The sequence below is a fragment of the Synchiropus splendidus genome, chromosome 8 (assembly GCF_027744825.2).
Source record: "Synchiropus splendidus isolate RoL2022-P1 chromosome 8, RoL_Sspl_1.0, whole genome shotgun sequence".
Taxonomy (NCBI): Eukaryota; Metazoa; Chordata; class Actinopteri; order Syngnathiformes; family Callionymidae; genus Synchiropus; species Synchiropus splendidus.
The window spans coordinates 12,204,869-12,223,176 of NC_071341.1; the positions used below are offsets into that span (position 1 = coordinate 12,204,869).

General features: G+C 41.0%; 1 protein-coding gene across 4 annotated transcripts in view; it reads left to right on the forward strand.

Annotated features, from left to right (window-relative positions):
* The first annotated feature begins 1,911 nt into the window (after positions 1 to 1,911).
* Positions 1,912 to 18,308, forward strand: part of sphkap (SPHK1 interactor, AKAP domain containing) — an 83,324-nt gene continuing 66,927 nt past the window's right edge. For all 4 annotated transcript variants that reach the window (XM_053873996.1, XM_053873999.1, XM_053873998.1 and 1 more), the window contains exon 1: positions 1,912 to 2,043. The gene's annotated coding sequence lies outside the window, so the exon portion shown is untranslated. The remainder of the gene's footprint in view (positions 2,044 to 18,308) is intronic.

The following is an 18,308-nucleotide window of genomic DNA, read 5'->3' on the forward strand; positions in this document are numbered from 1 at the left end:
AGTGTAGTGGTTTGCTTTTGGGATGAGAGAACTCCTTACCACAGCTGCTGCCCCGGTGACCTGAATAAGATGATTATTTAGAGCTTGGTTTTAACCCTGTGCAGTATGGAGACATTTAATATATATTTAATATTTACAGCAATTTAAAAACAGTTGGACAACATGGACCTAGTTGCTATATCTGTTTAAAACCTGAAGTTTGAGACAGCATTTCACATTTCCTCCCGTTTACTTGGCAGTATTTAGTAAAAGCCCCAAAGAGAACATTCAGTGAGTGAAGCTCAGTGATCCCACTCCACCCAGCTGCTCACAGGCCTGCCATATGTGTTAGAATGAGACTTCCTTGAGGTTATTTGTGTGTGCAAGTGCAACCTCTGTGCAAGCTGCATATGGTCCCTCAGTCTGTTGCTGCAGTCTCTTGTTGAGCAGCGGACATGGAAGCTGTTGCTGCTCTTCTATGGAAATAACTCTGAGGACCGGGAATGACACGCTGGGGTCAGTAACAAGGAAGAGCATTCGCCCTCAGTTTCCTATAGTCACATGCTAATTTGAATACGTAATAACTATGCCGTGCTTTAGATCAAAGAAATACATATTTAAATCAGTGGCGGGATGTTAATGAGTTAATTACAATATTACATTATTATTACAAATAATTAATTTTTTAAAAAGTAATTTAATTTAATTGAACAGTTTGCTCTCCAGACAACAGGGAACCTTTGTCAGTGCAGGAGTTCAGCAGCTAGGATGATAACAACAACAACGAACATGGAGGAATCCCTGAACCAAAGCAAACAAAAGCATCTGTTTGCTTTGGTTCAGGGATGTTTTTCACTACACAATGGCCAGGGTTTCCACTACTCTGAATGTATTTGAAATTCTTATAACATTGAAATTCTTATGCAAATATTTCCAAGACATTAAAAGAGCTTTAGTTTAAATAAGGTGATATAAAAACTGGAATATAGCCACCGTCGTGATTTATTGTGCTATTGCCAAACTGATGCAATAGTTTGTTGTTTAAATGTATGTATGGGTCCATCGTTTCATTCAGTAATATACCACACCACAGCCATAATGCGTGGCTGTTAAAACACACCTGAATTCATCCAACATACATGAACAAATGCTCAGTTGCCGCTTGTGGAAGCTCCTCTGGAATCCACATGATGTCACTCAACTTAGGGCCCAGGAAAATGTGCTCGACGGGAAATGACCGATTTGAGGTCCCAGAGTTTTCCTGACTGTAGAGCAGTCAACAAAAGTGTTGGTGAAGTTTGTCCGGGCCGTTGTTGCCTGTCCTTGGTGTCAAGGTCCAGTCCTCAGCGTCAGTGCGCTAATCTGCTTAGACCTTGGTGGAGTGACTGTGTCAGAGCAATTAAGTGTGCATTAAGTATAGCTTGACTTAGAAACCCCTTAAATGGAATAAATGATTTTTCGTTGTATGTTAATGCTGCTGACGCATTTAAATGAGCTCATTAAGTCTATTGATCGCAGATGCATGTGGACATGGTGTTGCACAACGCTCACTTGGTGACACATTAATGTTACATTTATGGTCGGAGTCCCTTCCTTGAATGAGGTGGATTAAAAGGGGATTAAATATTCACTGAAAGAAGATTAGATTTTGGATTATCAGATGCAGAGTGTGATAGTGAGCCAAGTATTTTATCACTGCACCTGTTCCAACCATCATTTACAGTAACCACAGCTATTTAAAAACTGTTTAGTACTATTAGAGCTTCATGACAAACTCTTTCATCCAATCTGGGTCCTGTAAAAATACATCACCAAATAAACTCCTGTTTTGCTTCCAAATCTCGGTGGAGTGTTTGCTGCCTAGCGCTCTTGATAGGCCAGCCGACTCAGCAGGGATTAGGCTCACTAAGACACACACACACACACACGTACGAGACTCTCTGCCGGTGAGAGGCAGTGTTCATAAGAGCAGCAGGTGTGATTCATCGACAGCTATTTGGCACATAAAGCCCTGAGTTGACATCACAGTCACAGAGGGAATGTGATCAGCGCATCAGGAGTTTGGTAAGTGCCTCTGGCCGGCCTTGTTGTGTAGCTACCTGTTGCACTTTGAGCTACTCATCTTGTGTGTGTCTGAACACGGAGTCTCTGGACATTTGTTGCCGTTGTACTCTGTTTAACTTTTGAAGGGAATCAGTTGTGATGGTGTCGCCGTCTTGTTTGCATAGAAACATGCTGGAACTCACTGTCATTTGTCTCCTTTAAGAGCTGTGTGCATGACGTGTATTGTTTAATGAAAACAAGCTAAGTTTTCTGGTTAGATGAAAAGATAATAAGCATACTGGCGTCTATTAGTCTTACTGAGCTGGTGCATGGCGAGCTGTTGTGGTTCAGGAAGAGATGGGTTCGAATCCCACTGAGGCCGTTGCGACTGTGACCTCTCATCTCAACATGGATGTTTCTTCTGTTTGTGTGACCATGGTCATAATTTCTTCACATGATCTTTGGCTGAATGTTTATTATTTATTGTAAAATGAAAGTGACCTCTGCTGTAACCTCATTGTACGCCGAGTGAAAATGACTTAAACATGAGTTGACTCCCTACATTACTTGTGGTACTTGTGGTACTAGTAGTATAAGAATATTTGCGACAAGAAGCCACATTTTTCAATTTGAATGAATTTGGTATATTACTGAATCAAATGATGGAGCCATACATACATTTAAACAACAAACTATTGTTTATTTTGAATCAGTTTGACAGCAGCACAATAAATCACGATGGTGGCTATATTCAAGTTTTTATATCACCTTATTTAAACTTAAGCTCTTTAATTGTCTTGAAAATATTTGTATAAGAATTTCAATTTTATAAGAATTACATTCAAAGTAGTGGAAACCCTGGCCATTGTGTAGCGAAAAACATCCCTGAGCAATAGCAAACACATGCTTTCGTTTGCTTTTGTTCAGGGATTCCTCCATGTTTGTTGTTGTTGTTATCGTCCTGGCTGCCACGTGTCTTGTGCATCAGTGTGATCAGTGGACCAGGAACTCCTGCACTTACAAAGTGTTTATCTTAGACTTTTATATGTAACCACTTTGTATTACTAACAAAAGCTTAACACTGGCTTGCTTAAAGGAAGGGTAAGTGATCTTAAAAAACTGTTTGAACAAGCTACAATTCAAATTGAAAGTCCAACCCGCCCCCCTGGCACGATATTGATTCAAAGTTACACGAAGAGGTCACTGAGAAGGGGGACAAATTGCCGTTGAGTTCGACATTACGGCACCATCCAAACATCTTGAAATGGTTGGTCAAAATGATTGGACTTTTTTTTTTTTACCCTTTGTACTACAGTATTATTTACAAATGTTATGTCTGTTATTTGAGTATTATAAGGCAGTTGCCATTAAGTTGTGAAGGTGTTTTTTTTTTTTGTAAATATTGTTCTCTAAAAACACTTCAGGAAAAATCAGCTCCCACTTGATCTTCTAAGGAAAAGCAATGCAAACTGCTCATTTATTTAGTCCAGCACGACTTGTTCCCGTGCCCTGAATGAGATGTTTCAGCAGTAGCTGTGACGTGTAGCTTTCACGTCCATGCCATTTTAAGGCATGTTTACTACGTGCGTGACCCTCGGGGTGAGAGTTTGATTGTCTGTGTGGTCGAGTGCTGCAGCTTCTCTTTAGCACAAAGAGGAATTATGGCTGAGCTAACTGGATTACTTAAAGGAGGTTTAACTGGCTTCCAGCAGCTTCAGAGGAGGAGACACTGACACTTCCTCCTTTCTGTTGCTGATGTCATGTCTCAACATAGCAAGTCACAGTCTATGTTTACAGTTCAGGCTGTATTGTTTTCATCCTCAGCCGTTTCAGAGGGAGCGGTTTAAAAGCCATGTTTCCATTAAAGCTCCAAAGGGCAGCAGTTCCACTTGTTGACTTGGAATTGCCAAACTGTTTTTGTGATAATACTTTCTTAGGGAATTGCTTAATTTGCTGCTTCACTGCTGCTCCAGAAAAGTAATGGGGTTTAAACCAGGCGCACAAATAAACAGTCTCCCCACACGTGAGGTGCGGTGCATAGAATGATGCAGCTCTATGACACCGCTGTGACCCAGGGCATAAATGTATTCTCTTCAAGCAAAAGAGGGCTGATTAGCAGTTACAAACAGAATATTTAACGCACATTTTGAAGTCAAACATGTTTATTTCTGACTTATATGCTGTCTGCTTACCAAAACTGCATCAAGTTCACACATAAATATCGACGTAGATGTTCAACAGCAGACTTGTTACGAGTTAAATCAGCACTCTGCGTTCTTGAATCCGTCTGTAATATAGTGAAATATTTGTTTTAATACATGAGGAGATGCTTTGATCGGTACACACCGTACTTGGCTCAGTTGAGAATAAAACATATCCATAACGAATGAATGTGACTATTTGTGGTTTATATTCCCTTTTTACAACCTCAGAAATGCATGTAGTAGGTCCTTTTTTTACTTCATGCTTTTTAATCTCCGTCACGTTTAAATGAAATGTAAATGTTCCATCTGGCAAAGGAAGAAATTGAATGAATGGTGGTGCTATATTTTTCATCGTAATCTTTATGATGAATATTTCTGCTTTATTTTGGAAACAAATGAGGACTTGATTTAGGTTTATAATTTTTTTATTTTTAACCAAAAAAATATATTGTATTTTATTTGTATATATATTTTTTAAACATGCAGTTTAAACATTGCAGAACCAGATATACATATATAACTTCAAATAAAAGCAGATTCTTGAGCTGTATGACCCACTTTAGGGTGCAGACCCGCCCGTTGAGAACCTATGAGATCTCACTGAACATGGCAGAACAAAATCACAAAGGATGTGAAAGGACTAGTGGAGTAGACCAGTGGTTAGTGCAGTGTCCTCACAGCAGGGAGGAGCGGAGTGGTGTGTGTTTTCTCATCCTGCTTGTGTGGATTTGCCCGGGGCACCTCAGTTTCCTCTCACCATCCCAAAAACTTACTGAGGTTAACTGGTAACTCAAAGTTGTCTGTGAGTGTGTGTGTGGCTGTCTCTCTATATCAGCACCCTTAATAGCTGCGACATGCCTGAGTCCAGTAGGCAATAAGTGGAAGAACAGGGGGGAAAATATGAAAAGAGCCTTCTGAAAATCTTTTTTTGTTTTGTTTTATTTTGTTAAATATTATGTTTGTTTATGTTCATTGCACCAAACATGCTAAGTAATACTTTTTTAAATGAATAAATAAATAAACATGATGTGTACAAATTAATAATTTCTGTTCATATTTTCTCTTGTCTTTCTTTATATTAGTAAATTCCAACAACCAAAACAGTGTTTTAAAAGGCACAACGTGATTTGTTCTTAAAGTGCCTCAGGTTTTGGGCTCTGGTTTCGCTGCTTTCATTTGGGGCGTAAGAATTCTCGAATGGTGGGTTGGTCAGAAAAAGTAGGTTGTGAAGCTGCTTTCAGTGGATGGCCTTTATGTGTATTTGCTCTATGTATGTACACATTACAGACATATCCTTGTATTTCTGGCCTTGTTAGGACTTTTGGAGGTTTCTCATTGACGTTTATACTTTCCCCAGCCTCTCTCCCTAAACCTAACCATCCAAAACACATGACTAAACATAACCAGGATTAAGCCAGTCATTTTGACATCTTCATCATCATGTGGGGTTTCAGATTAGTGGGGTCCAGCCAAATGGTCCTCACAAGGAGGTGTTTTGTCAAGAATTGGTCATCATAAACCAGGTACACGCACACACACACGGACATGCATTTCTGACTGTGGGTTACAGGCACATTGTTCATTCGTTTCTGCTTGAACAATTGCTTTGGAAATACATGAATAGAAGATGACGAAGGAACAACACGCTGCGTGGCTCCGCTCCGCCTCATTTGTTTGTCTTTAGCAGCGCTTCCGTCCACTCTACCTGCGTCCTCCAGATGCTTCTTCTGTTGTGCTCCCTCTTCCAGATGAGAACGCGTATCGTGGAGAACAAGCATGTACTAGTGTGTTGAATGAGGTTTTGCCCAAATATAGATGTGAGAGAAATGATCCCAATAGCAGGTTCACTGTCCCCCGCAGCTCCTCGGAACAATTGCTATAATAATGGTCAGCAAACAATGGCATCTATTTCGCCAGTCCGTTCCTTGGAGCGCTTCAGGGATTCTGTCGTATTGTCCTCGACAATGGAGGAGAATGATACCAGTGGTCCCTTTTAATCTCCGTCCCACTTTGTGTAAAGCTGATTTGTGGAATCATCCACTGCTGCTTTGAGTCCCCTCCCTTCCCGTCCGTTGGCCATTTATCCTGATGCATTTCTCTGGCTGACACTCACACGAGCCTGGACAGCAGGGGAGAAGTGGAGTATTAAATTATTCACACTTAGGGCTGAGAGTGTCACCGTCAATAAACCCAAATGCACCGGCCTCCGTTCACAAGTGTTTATTTATAGACTTCATGGGAATTGAACAAAAGCCACGACTCATTTACAGTCCATTCACTGGGCTTAAAACCCTATTGAGTTTGACTCAAAAGAAATCTGGAAGAAGTGCAACAGCGCATTTCCAGTAGTTAATGACAATGAGACGACAGTTTCGCGGTGACTGAGTCTAATTGCTGAATCATTGTATTTGTTAATAACACTCTTGATCTCATTTGACTTGTGTGCCGGCATGTGGATGTTTAACTACTTGGTTGAGTTGACGTGTCCTTGACAGGGACATATAAAGAAAAATGGTTTGGAGCTTCAAGATGTAGCAGTGAATATTGTACAAATGCATTCAAAAATAAGTAAAAATTAGAAAAGCACTCACCAAGCCACTTATTTTTTCCTCGATATTATTGCCTTGCATTTATTTTAAATATATAGTGTGATCACTCTGGATGGCACTTTCCAGCCACTGCCATCTAGTGGAGAAACAGCTGGTGTTGCAGGAAAAAAGTCAAAGTTAATATTCTATTCTTTACCTTTTAAGAAGAGGAAAAATATTGAACACAAAAAATGTTTTCTGTGTCTTGTAGTGTTTCAGGCAAGGGTGTGGATCGCACATCTCAGAGTGTGAGGAAGATCGCAGGAGCGCTCTCTCTTCACTGAATCAGTTGCTATTCCCCTTACGTTGCTCTCCTCCTCAGTGACGGTGAAATGGCCATTTCACCGGCACTGAGGACAATTGTCACATTATTAAATGTAAAATGAAAGGAGCGCCATCCCTTGGCTTACCTAACTCCAACGTCCGTCTTTTTTTAATTTTATTTTTACATGTCGCACTGCTGCAGAAGGCGAAAAGTTCAATTGAAAGCCTTTAAAATGCTGAAGGCTGCCTTTGTCGTCAGTATGGGACGCAACGTCAATATATTAAACAGGCTGGTTCACGGAAAAGCATTCAAATCCTATGTTTCAAGACAAGGTAGAAAGGTCGGGTTAGGAAAACTATGTGGGTGGAGCCTGGCACAGTGTGAGTGTGGTGTAAAAAACTGAACTATTCTATAGAGAGATGTTCCTCTTTTCCGCCGCGACCTCCACATGTAGACACACACACATACACACATACAAGTGACTAAAAAGCTCTTGAACTGATAGCTATTTTTAATGATATAATTTACATCCGTCCGTCAGAAGTTGTTCTCACATAAGAGTGTGATTTTAGTATCCCAGCAACAGAGATTAAGGAAGGCAGGTGGCAGGCAGAGGTGCAGTGGTCCTTCACAGGATCATCCATCATATTCTCCTCCACTGAAAGGCACCCAGCATGGGTGCGACTTTGTTTGCGTGCTAGCATGTCTTTGTTGTTTAAACATGTCAGACTACAAATCCCTGCTGGGGGGAGACGAGTGTGTACGCTGGGGTTGTGGAGAATGGACAGCGATGGTGAGCCCTGATGGTTCAGGAGACAGTTGAGGCTCCTCGGAGACGACATGACTGGACAGGCAGGAGCAAACATGAAACTGGCGCAGACGGGCCAGTGAGATTCCAGCTGTCATTCTCCTGGACTCCAGTCATGTGTTGAGTAGTGTCAGGATCAATGTTCTCGTCAATGCTGTAGCTGTTTGGGCTGCCAGTTGGGAGAGTCAACAGCTGTTTAAATTTATTGTTTTGGGTTGCCAAAGCGGATCGTCAAAGTAAACAAAAAAGAAACTGCAATAAGATGATAAACCTGTGAGTCATTCATTCATGTGTGATATAGAGCAGTGATTCTTAACCATAGTGCCGGGGCCCATGGTTGGGCTGCAAGCGCCTCCTAAAGGGCCGCTAAAAGTTTTTTTGGTTCACACCTTTGGGCCGTGAGACGCTCATTTTCAATGCATTAGCCACGTATGGTGGCAGTAGTGTGCCACTGAATTGACTTGACAGGTGCAAATCCGTGATAGTATTACAGTAACAACTATGGAGAAGTTCTTGAAAAGGAAAAATGATCAAGTAATGCCGGCCCCAACAGTAAAAAGTGTTCATGAAAGCAACTGTTGAAGCAGTTTTGAAATGGTGATACTTTTATTTACATTTCACTTATATCTTCTTTGGAGTTTAAAGAAAATATATTCTTTTTATTTTATGATATTTAGACATGGTCTTATTATATTTTTTTTATTCTGCATCTGATTCAGTTTTTCCAAATTTCCCAACAGTTTGCATCAAGGGAATTTTTTTTCCTTTTTTTCTTTAGTAAATTTTATGACATGCACCTGGTTCTGCTGCTGGTAAATATCTTTGTGATGATCACATGGTTTCATGTTATTTCACAAGGTTTTGGTTTGTTTACATGTAAGTAGATTAAATATGATTATTGCTAACAAGTGAACTCAAGAGTAATGAATCAGTTCTATTGAATGAGCCCCGAGATCAAAAAGGTTCAGAACCCCTGACATAGAGTACATTTAAAATAACTTGTGTAAAAAAAAGTTAATAACTCAGTTAATAATCAGCTGATAAAAATAAGTCGAATTATTTCTAGAACAAGCGCAAATGTCAATATAGCATTTTTAATATCGGATGAATGACGTGATACAATTTGAGAATTAGTTGTCAAACAGCTTATAAAGAACTTGATTGCTTCACCTTCAGCCACTTTATGATTTCAGATTCCAGTAGAGTAGAGGCTTGTTTGGGAGATGTGCTGTGAAGACTGGAGTGTAATATTGTAATTCAGCATGTGGGCAGCAAGCCATTTACTGGTTTGTGTTGCAGCCAAACAGCGAGAAGAAGCTCTGTCCTTTTCTGTGTGGAGTCTGCATGTGCTCTCTGGGGTTGCATGGGCTTCCTCCAGACATTCTGGTTTCTCAAGAGAACTAACAGGTTTATTGGTGATTCTGGTGGTGTGAGTGGCTTGGACTGTATGTGATGGACCGCGGACCGACACAGACCGCCCCCGGCCCCTCGCCTCAGTCAGCTCTTGTATAGGCTCCAGCACACCGCTACATCATAACAGGAAAACAGGGCTGCGACTGCATGAATAGCAATACAATATAGTGCATTGTACAACATAGTGCAAAACAATATTTGAATACAGGAGCTGAGTTCCTTGTGCGTCACAGTTAAATGCAATTTAAAGCAACTTTCAACAATTTATTTCTATCTCTATTCGTGCATGTGCCTGCATGTGTGGTGTGTAGCATATCTATTACAGTGAGGACCAACTTTGGGGAAAACACCTTATGTCTTGTGGAGCCCTTTTGCTCAACTCCACAAAGATTAGCCTCAATTTGAGGATAAAGACTTCAAAACAACAAGGTCATTATTAGTTACATTTCAGACAAACCTGTATATGTGCGTGTGTGTGCATTGACCCATTAAATTATTTGCATAGGAACTTTTGTTTTTTGTTTTTTCAATCTACAATTCCTAGCCCTACTGCCACTGCACTGCAATACTTGAAGCTCTATTTTCTTTTTTCAGATTTATCTGTTTGCATAAATATATGATCCACCTTATGCCAGCTTCATGTCAGTTTCCCAGGAGTCAAAGAAGAACATGTTGACAAGAGCAAAAGTGTGTCAGAGTCAGGCTGGGTGAGGGAGTTTAGGGACATGAGGAAGGAGAGAGCATTTGTGTACGACAGAGGGTGATGAGAAGGAAATGAAGTTGTGTCTGGGAAAGCTGGAGGCAGTGAAGGTGTGGGGAGGATCCCTGTAGTAATCCTGTTAGACAGAGGAGATCAGGTTGGCAGTTTGAGGTTGTTTCTATGAGGGGATTTTCTCCTCTGGTCTTTTGAAAATGCTTCAACGTCCCTGAGATTTCCTCTAATTGATTTCTTTTTTTTTTTTTTTTTTTTTGCAATGTCGCCTGCTTTTTTCAAGAGGTATGTGTGTGCGTGCTGAAACATCCTTGTGCGCACCAACAGCTGCTTCTTTGGCTGTGTTAAGAGAGGTGGTTCCTTCTACCACGTGAGATCATTGGAACTCTTCGATCACATGAACATTAAGAAGAGTTTGTAGTTTCAATAGCAATGACATTAACACTAACGGTAACCAATGCAACAGGCATTTACAGTAAGTTAAGAGCAAATCTGACTGACTTAGATCCTGAATAATATAATAATAGAGCCATCATCATCATCTTCATTATTGTAGCTTGAGAGTTGTCACCAGGTGATCAAATACACATCTGTAAAAGCTGTGTAATACACATTGGCCGCCACCTGGTGACGTCCAAATATTCAAATTAGATGAGTGGATCTACTCCCTTCTCAAACCTTGGGTCAAACCCATGATTTTTCTCATTTACATGATACCTTCGTCTCACATTCTTCACACCACAGCCTTTCAAAATGGTGATACCAAAGTTGAACATTTCATTGAAAAATCCTGGCAAGGTTCTTCAACGTTTCCTGACCACAGACAGCCACCATCTCGCCAGAGGGCAGCCTGCAGACTGGAAGTCTGACCCGCCAGAAGTGGCTTCTCTTGATGTGGATTGCCATGGGGGAGCCAAGGGACTCTGTTTCCATGTAAGCACCCAGTCACAAGCCTTGACTGACTGAATGAAGGAAGCTCAGACACAACATTCTCAGCAACAGTCAACATCCTCATGACTAAAATGGCTGCAGCAATGTGTCTGGTAATGTAGAAATTCACCAATATACGTGAATGTGCTGGCATTTACAATGTCTTTTCCAGAATAAATGACAGACTAATGTGAATAAAAATCGCACTCATTGAAGCGTTCCCCAGTCCAACAAAAAGGGGAGATCAAACCATGTTTTATTACAAATAATTCACCTTAAATCAGCTGTTTTCTGATCCAAATTAAATGAGGTCACTCCCATGATAAAGCTTTGTAGCCCGCCTCCTGTTGTCTATTTAAAGTTTCTTGTGTCATGGCAATGATAAAAGGCTGTTGCCTTGTGAAGTAGGTGTGTGCATCCTTCTCCTCTGCTCTTTGTACTTAAAGGAGTGTCTGCCAACAGCGCGCTGTCTGCGGAAATAATAATGTTTGAGTCCCTCAGCAAGGAGGCAAATGTATTTCCGTGAGCCGGCATGGTGTGATATCCAACCCTATCGCTGGGTGTTGCGGGAGGAAAGTGGGCTTATCATTGGCGGCCATGGAGGCCCTGGCTCCCCCGACTCATCTCCCAGCAGCAGATTACCTTCCCTCTCAATCTATTCTTTGTCTTCAGTTTCACTGAGGGGGCTGCACTTTGGGAAGCGATGGGAATTTTGACCTCGCTTGAAAACGTCCTCTTCATGTGACATTGGCACAATGTTTGTGACGGGTGCTGTTATTCTTCACTTTCCGTCAGCTGGACCAGAAATATTGGTCTCTTCCGCACCGCACTCGCCTACCTTCCCTCATTGCACCTCAGTCCCTGGTCCACGGACATATCACATTAAGTCAAGAAATCTTAGCGTCGCAAAAAACAAAACAAAAAAAAAAACCACCTTTCTTGTCCTCTGCCCAGCAGCTTGCCATCCCAGCTAGCTTCACTGCACTGGCTTCCTGGTTGCTTTAGAATCAACTTTTAAAATATTATTGAATACTTTAAGCTTGTTTTGAATAAAGTGGTGACAGATGCTTCTCTGCCAAGGCACCCAACATATCATGTACCTCCACCTTTAAAGCATTTTTGTCATGTTTGCTAAGCTAGGATGACCCAAGAGCAGATGACTCCAAACTCAGACAAAGCCAGTTCTCTTAATCACGAGATTTATTACAATACAACACAACAGACAGAAATCTAAACTGAAGGCGACGACACCAGAAGTGGAGCGCGGAGAACAAACACAAACGGAGGGGATAAACCTGAAACAGAAAGCAGGTGTAAGAAATGCAAGCCTGAAAACGGGGACAACTAAGAAACACTTGGATATAACTCTCACGAGGCTAATACAAAACTAAGGATGCTCGGTGGTGGTTTAGCACACACACAAAACGGAGGAAATAAATGCCACAATGGTAGAACTAAAACAGCGAGTAAACAAACCCTCGAACACAGCCAAAAGTGGAGTAGAGGGAAGAGCGAGACAAAGGTGACAGAACAAGGACATGAACACGGGGCAAAAACAGAGAGATAAACAGGGTCACAAGCGAACAGAGCAATCGAGAGAGAACGTACCATGAGAACATAAGACAATCATCTGGCAGCACATGCTGGTTCTCCAGGGTATAAATCTCTGCAGAGGCAATCAGTGGAATGAGGACCAGCTGCGCTTCCATGAAGCTGGAGGCGGTGAGAGAGCAAACAGGAAAACAAGGAACCGGAAGTAAAAAGTAAAAAGCACGAACCATGACAATTTTAACATGATATCCAACAATGTCTCCGTTCAGGTATATGTATGTGCGTGTCCTCTCACAGCTCTCACATGTAGTATTTTCTTGTTTACATCCAGTTTGTCTGGAAAACACTAAGTATTTAAACATGGTTTTATTGTTAAATAAATAGGAAATATGTGATTTTCAGACTGCACTTCCTCCAGCCAAGATCAGCTTTGTGATCCCTTCATTCTGACTTACTCGATCCTCCTTTCCTAATGGACCAGTTCCCTTGTGTCTCCTCTTGAAGGGCTCATTGTTTGGCGAATTCAATGAATTGGATAAACTTGTTAGGTTCCTAGGAAAAATTGCGTTGGTACTACAAGAGACAGGGATGACTGGTTTTTATTCACAGGGAACATGGTTATGTTTTCCACAGTTGTCACATTGTTTTGCAGCTCACACGCCAGAGTATTGTGATTACTTTGGTCTTGGTAAATAGCCACGACATTCAGGGTTGTTTTTCCATCCGGGTTCTGACTCTTTCTTGGAAACCATTAACTGCGTTTGTTTACCTCCCTCCACATCTGTATTCACGACCACAGCATGGACTGACGCTCCTCAGTCTCCTCCAGTGATTAGCTGACTGAAACTGCCGGAGACAGACACGGACGGAGCTCTCACATGTGTCCCAGATTAATGGTTTAATAATGAATGGCTTTTGTTCTGAGACATGAAACGCTATGCTGTTTTTTTTATAATACAGCGCTCTCTCTCTTTCTTACACGCCGTTTACCCCCATCAATCGTAGCAGTGTGGAATTGGATTTTTAATCCCCTTCAATGGAGCTGGACGCGTCCACTTATGGCTGATGGTTTCCAAACATATTACATTGGAAGAGGTCCTGATCTCCTGGGTGACAGTAAATCGCTGACGGCTGGAGTTGCCTGAAACTCTCACGTTCTTCTTCTTGCTTCGTCTTCGTCTTTTCCTCAATTTATTAGTCTTTTTCTTTACTAAAGGAGTTGAACTGATAAGGGTAAACGTCTAGTTGACAAATTGATATTCTGGTCCACGCGGGAGCCTGTCGAGCCGATGTGCACTTTGTACTGAAGTCCCCAAAGGCAGTAATGGCATAGACAGCTTTACGGTTACTAAGGTGACACTCCAATGTGAGTGTTTCGAAGTGTTGTCAGCGAAACACAAATATTCTCCTGCATATGAAAATATTTCTGTCAAATATAATTGCTTTCATCCAGACGCTTCAGGCCCGGCTGGTGTCCACTGCAGTAGAAGCACACTATATGTGTTGTGTGAGTGTGTGTGCCTTTCTGTGTGTGTGTGTTCTGTGAGCTGTTCTCATGCTTGAATGAGTCAACAGTGCAGTTGTTCCCATTGAGCTGAGAAATTGTAGCATTTGGCAGTGAAAGCAATCAGAGAGGTTGTCCGGCCTGACTGACAGAGAGATGCACGATGGAGAGGTTTCATTCCACCGGGTCAAACCCAAGGCCTGCAGGCCACATCGGGCACGTCCCAGAGGGCCGCTAAAAGTTTCTTGTTTTACACCTGCGGGCTACATTAGCCACATGTGGTGTCAGTAGTGTGTCAATACATTGACTTGACAGCTGCCAATCTGTGATAGTAACCAACTATGGAGAAGTTTTTGAAAAGAAAAAATGATAAAGAAAGTGAAGTCGTCCCCAACAGTAAAACCTGTTATGAAAGCAACTGTTTAAGCAGTTTTTAAAATTTATTACCACATTTTTTAGCAATGCTTTTACTTATATCTTCTATGGAGTTTAAAATAAAGTACATTATTTTTATGTTCTGATATTTAGACATGGATTTATTATATTCATTTTATTAAGAATTTTATTCCGTTTTTCCAATTTTCTCAAATGTTTGCAGCAAGTGCACGTTAAAGTGAATTCAATATACCATAGACAAAGTATGGTGAGCTCCGAGGCTCAGGGTGAAAATGAAAGACAGCTGGGTCAGGAACAGTGAGACGGCAGTTAACACAGCACAAGCCAAGCAACACTTGCGTGTATGAGAGTGACAGTCAGATGTCGAAGCAAATAACCTCAAAGATAATGGGTTTTAACAAACTAGAAGACCAGTCTTTACATCATGCAAGCATCTGTCTTTCCTACATATCTATATCTCTATCTCTCTCAGAACTTAGATAATATGGGAATAGGAAGTTACAAATAAATGCAAGCGCAAGATTCAGCACCATGGACAGAGACAGAGAAGTCCTGCTTCACATGACAGTGGTTTCTTTCTCACTTCTGTGTTATGAAATGGTAAAAACGTGCTCATCAGCAATATGTCAAGGCTTTGACGCTGAAGCTGCACCACGTATTTCGCATAGCTCTGGCGGATCACCTTCACATCTGTAGAACAGCGCTTCCTTTTTGTTTTCAAAGTTGACATTGCAGTCACAATCTGTATTAAGAGGAGTTAAGCAGGATTAAAAGTAGCAGGCAGTTTCATCTTCAACCAGGTAAATAAAGGAAAATAGGAAAATCATTTTTTTCTGGATCTTAAAGCCTGGGCCTGGGTCCTCTGATCATTAATATTCGCTGTGCAGCGACGTGACGAAAGGGCCAGAGCGAAGGCAATTTCATTCACTGAGCAGGAGGACCTCTGCGGAGCTCATTCCAAAAGCCCTGCAACCACGACTGGGCCCGAGTCAGGTTTGGGAGTAGGAAACAGCATGGTTTATGGTCACTATATAGCATGAGTCAACAATCCATTTTTTTATTTTTTTTATTTATTTTTTTTTATGAATGTCAAAGTTATGTGATCGAAAATATAGGGTGTGTCAATATCTCATGTTTTTAAGCGTAGGCTGTCCTCAGGACACCCCGATGCCTCTCTAGCCAAAGGTCTGAATACAACAGACGAGGGATTTGCTGAACTTTAAAAATCCTTCTGGATAAAGGTCAGTTGTGCTGTTTCAACTGCCGAAGTGGTCTGCCTCTCTTACCATTTTATAAACCAATATTGCTGAACAAGAATCAAGTGACTGTGTTTTCACTTATCAATTTTTGGCATTTTTATGGAGATCAAAACCTACACCATGTTGTCTCAGTGCCGTATCAAACAAGATTTAATTTTTATGATGAGTCAGGAATAAAGACCAGGGATTGACGCCACTTTTCCCCATTTGATACTTCGACCTCCTACTTGCCAAATTGTTAATAATGTTTATGGATGTGAAGTGCTTCATAGTGACCTAAAAAACACCACACCACTGAAGTTGTGTGCAGCGGCTTTGGCTTTTATTGAAATGTGAAGCTTAACTGCATAAACAAAGAGCGGCATGTCAAAAATACTGGACTATACAGAATGTTTGACGCACCAATGGAAATTCACTACATCACGGCATGGCACACAAAGCGAAATTTAGAATATTTGGGCTTTTGGATATTGAAAAAAAAAGGGATCCAATGGATCCTTATCAGTTGATAAGGTCCAGTGGCTTTGAGTTTGACTTGCCTGCTCTACAGTAAGAGTCCTTTTATGAACTAGCAACTATTCATTTCAGTACCTCTTCTGTCCTATAAGAAAGGTCAAACAGTGACCTCAGATTTCATTTTTTATTATTATTATTATTATTATTATTAGTATTTGTCCAGAATGACTTGAGGAATATGCAGTATATTAGAAAATAGTGTGAATACAACAACAATTACGAGAGCAACATTCGAACATGAGGCAAATCTATAGACATATTTAAATGCTTTTAAGCAGCTGGAGTCCATGGAACAGAATGTAATCTACCGCTTTGAACCACTGCAGATCCTGACTTTTTAAAGAAGACATTCTAAGGGAGCTGAACATAAAAAGAGCAGGAGTGAGAGAGTTGGGAGAATCAATGGTATTTAATTAAAGTGATATGGTCAGCGAACAAAGCGGTGGCTCAGTGGAGCTGCTGTGTCCAGATAACAGACCTAAAGCTCTAAATGTAGGTCAAACAGAAGAGATTGACTCGTGTGATCTCACAGAGGCCCAAGTCTCAATTATACTATAGGTCCGAAGTATTCTGCACAGCTGTCCGCTGTTGTATTATATAATATTTGTATACACCATTTTGTCATTCTGCTTGGAGTTGTTGCATCCAAAACTGGAAAAAAAACTCATTCGCGCCAGTTACATACTGAGATTGTTCCTTCACCACATTCATTCTTTAGATTCAACTGGACTTCCTTTGTTTGTCTCACGCTGGGGAAGTCCGACGTGTCACAGCAGCAAATGTAAAGACGTTAAAGACACACACAGAGCAAGACGATGATTTAGCCTCAAAACATGAAGTGACATTGGCATAAGAGCATCAAGGTGACTTTCACACTCTTCACGTAGCTCAAGCTCCACTGCTTGGCAGCTCTGCGTGGTTTGAAACAGACAAAGGGAAAGCTATTGACTGTTTATTTCAAAGTATACACCTCTTTCAATACACAAAAAAACAAAGTGAAGGGTTCAGTATTATTTTTTTATTAACCTAATGTGTATTTTAAGGTTCGATGCAAAAAACACTCTCCAAATGCCTTGGAACTGGTGAAGGTGTCAGTGGAGTAATGGGTAGATCCTGGAGATCTGCTCTCATCCGCACACCTAAAGATTGATGTGGATCTCTTCAAAGGGGCGGCAGCAGATGCGAAGGCTGAAGTGACATCTTATTTCACTCCCAGTGGGAACAGGTTTTCCTCCACAGGCAGCAGAAAATAAAAACAGAAGCCAATTACTGTTTACAGTTACTTAAACCATATGGTGACACGCTGCTCCCCTCCCCCCATGGCAACTGGACCAGAAATAAATTTAGAATCCCTGTGACCTCATCACATGGTTTATCTACGCACTGCATGGGTCACTTACCTCAATTTCCATTTCTGGCTTTAAAAAAATCCACTAGATTGAGCTGTGAGGCAGAATAATTAAGGGCTCTGCTGCCTGCAGTAGTTATGATTATGTTTATTCAATTGTGTGGGAGCTTAGGTAGTTGCAGCGCCATCTGTAAAGTCACATAGTTTGTGTTAACTATGGGGACTTTCTTTACTTGAACACTTGCCTGTCCCTCGGTTGAAGCACCAGACAACTGGTCAAAGTCTGGAATTAAGATCAGCTGCCACCAGGCTCGGCCATCAAAGACTGCAAATGTCAAGCTGTCTGGTTTGGAGCAGCTATTTAATATCTGGAAAAATCCCTGTTAATGGAATATAAATCTGCGATAGAAGCGTCAAAGATCCTGTTTTACTCCAGTGATCACAAAACCACAATGTTTACAGGGTGAATTCTATTTACATAAAACATAGCACGTTATAACAATGTAATGATTATTAAAAACAGATGACAATTAAAAGTTGTTTTTCTGCAAAAGATGTCAATATTGTCAAACACTTGTTTTGATTTTTTTTTTTTAATGCCAATCTGTGACACAATTTTGGATCCCAAAAATAGACATTTGACATTGTCTAGGTCACTATCCATACATTGTGAAACATGTTGTCTTTGCTTCAATGACCGGTATTTTTCGGAGTCATTAGATTATCGATACTGTCAGACGAAGTGGATGGCGTCAATGTGAGGATTAGAGAGACCTTGAGTTGGGCTAAACT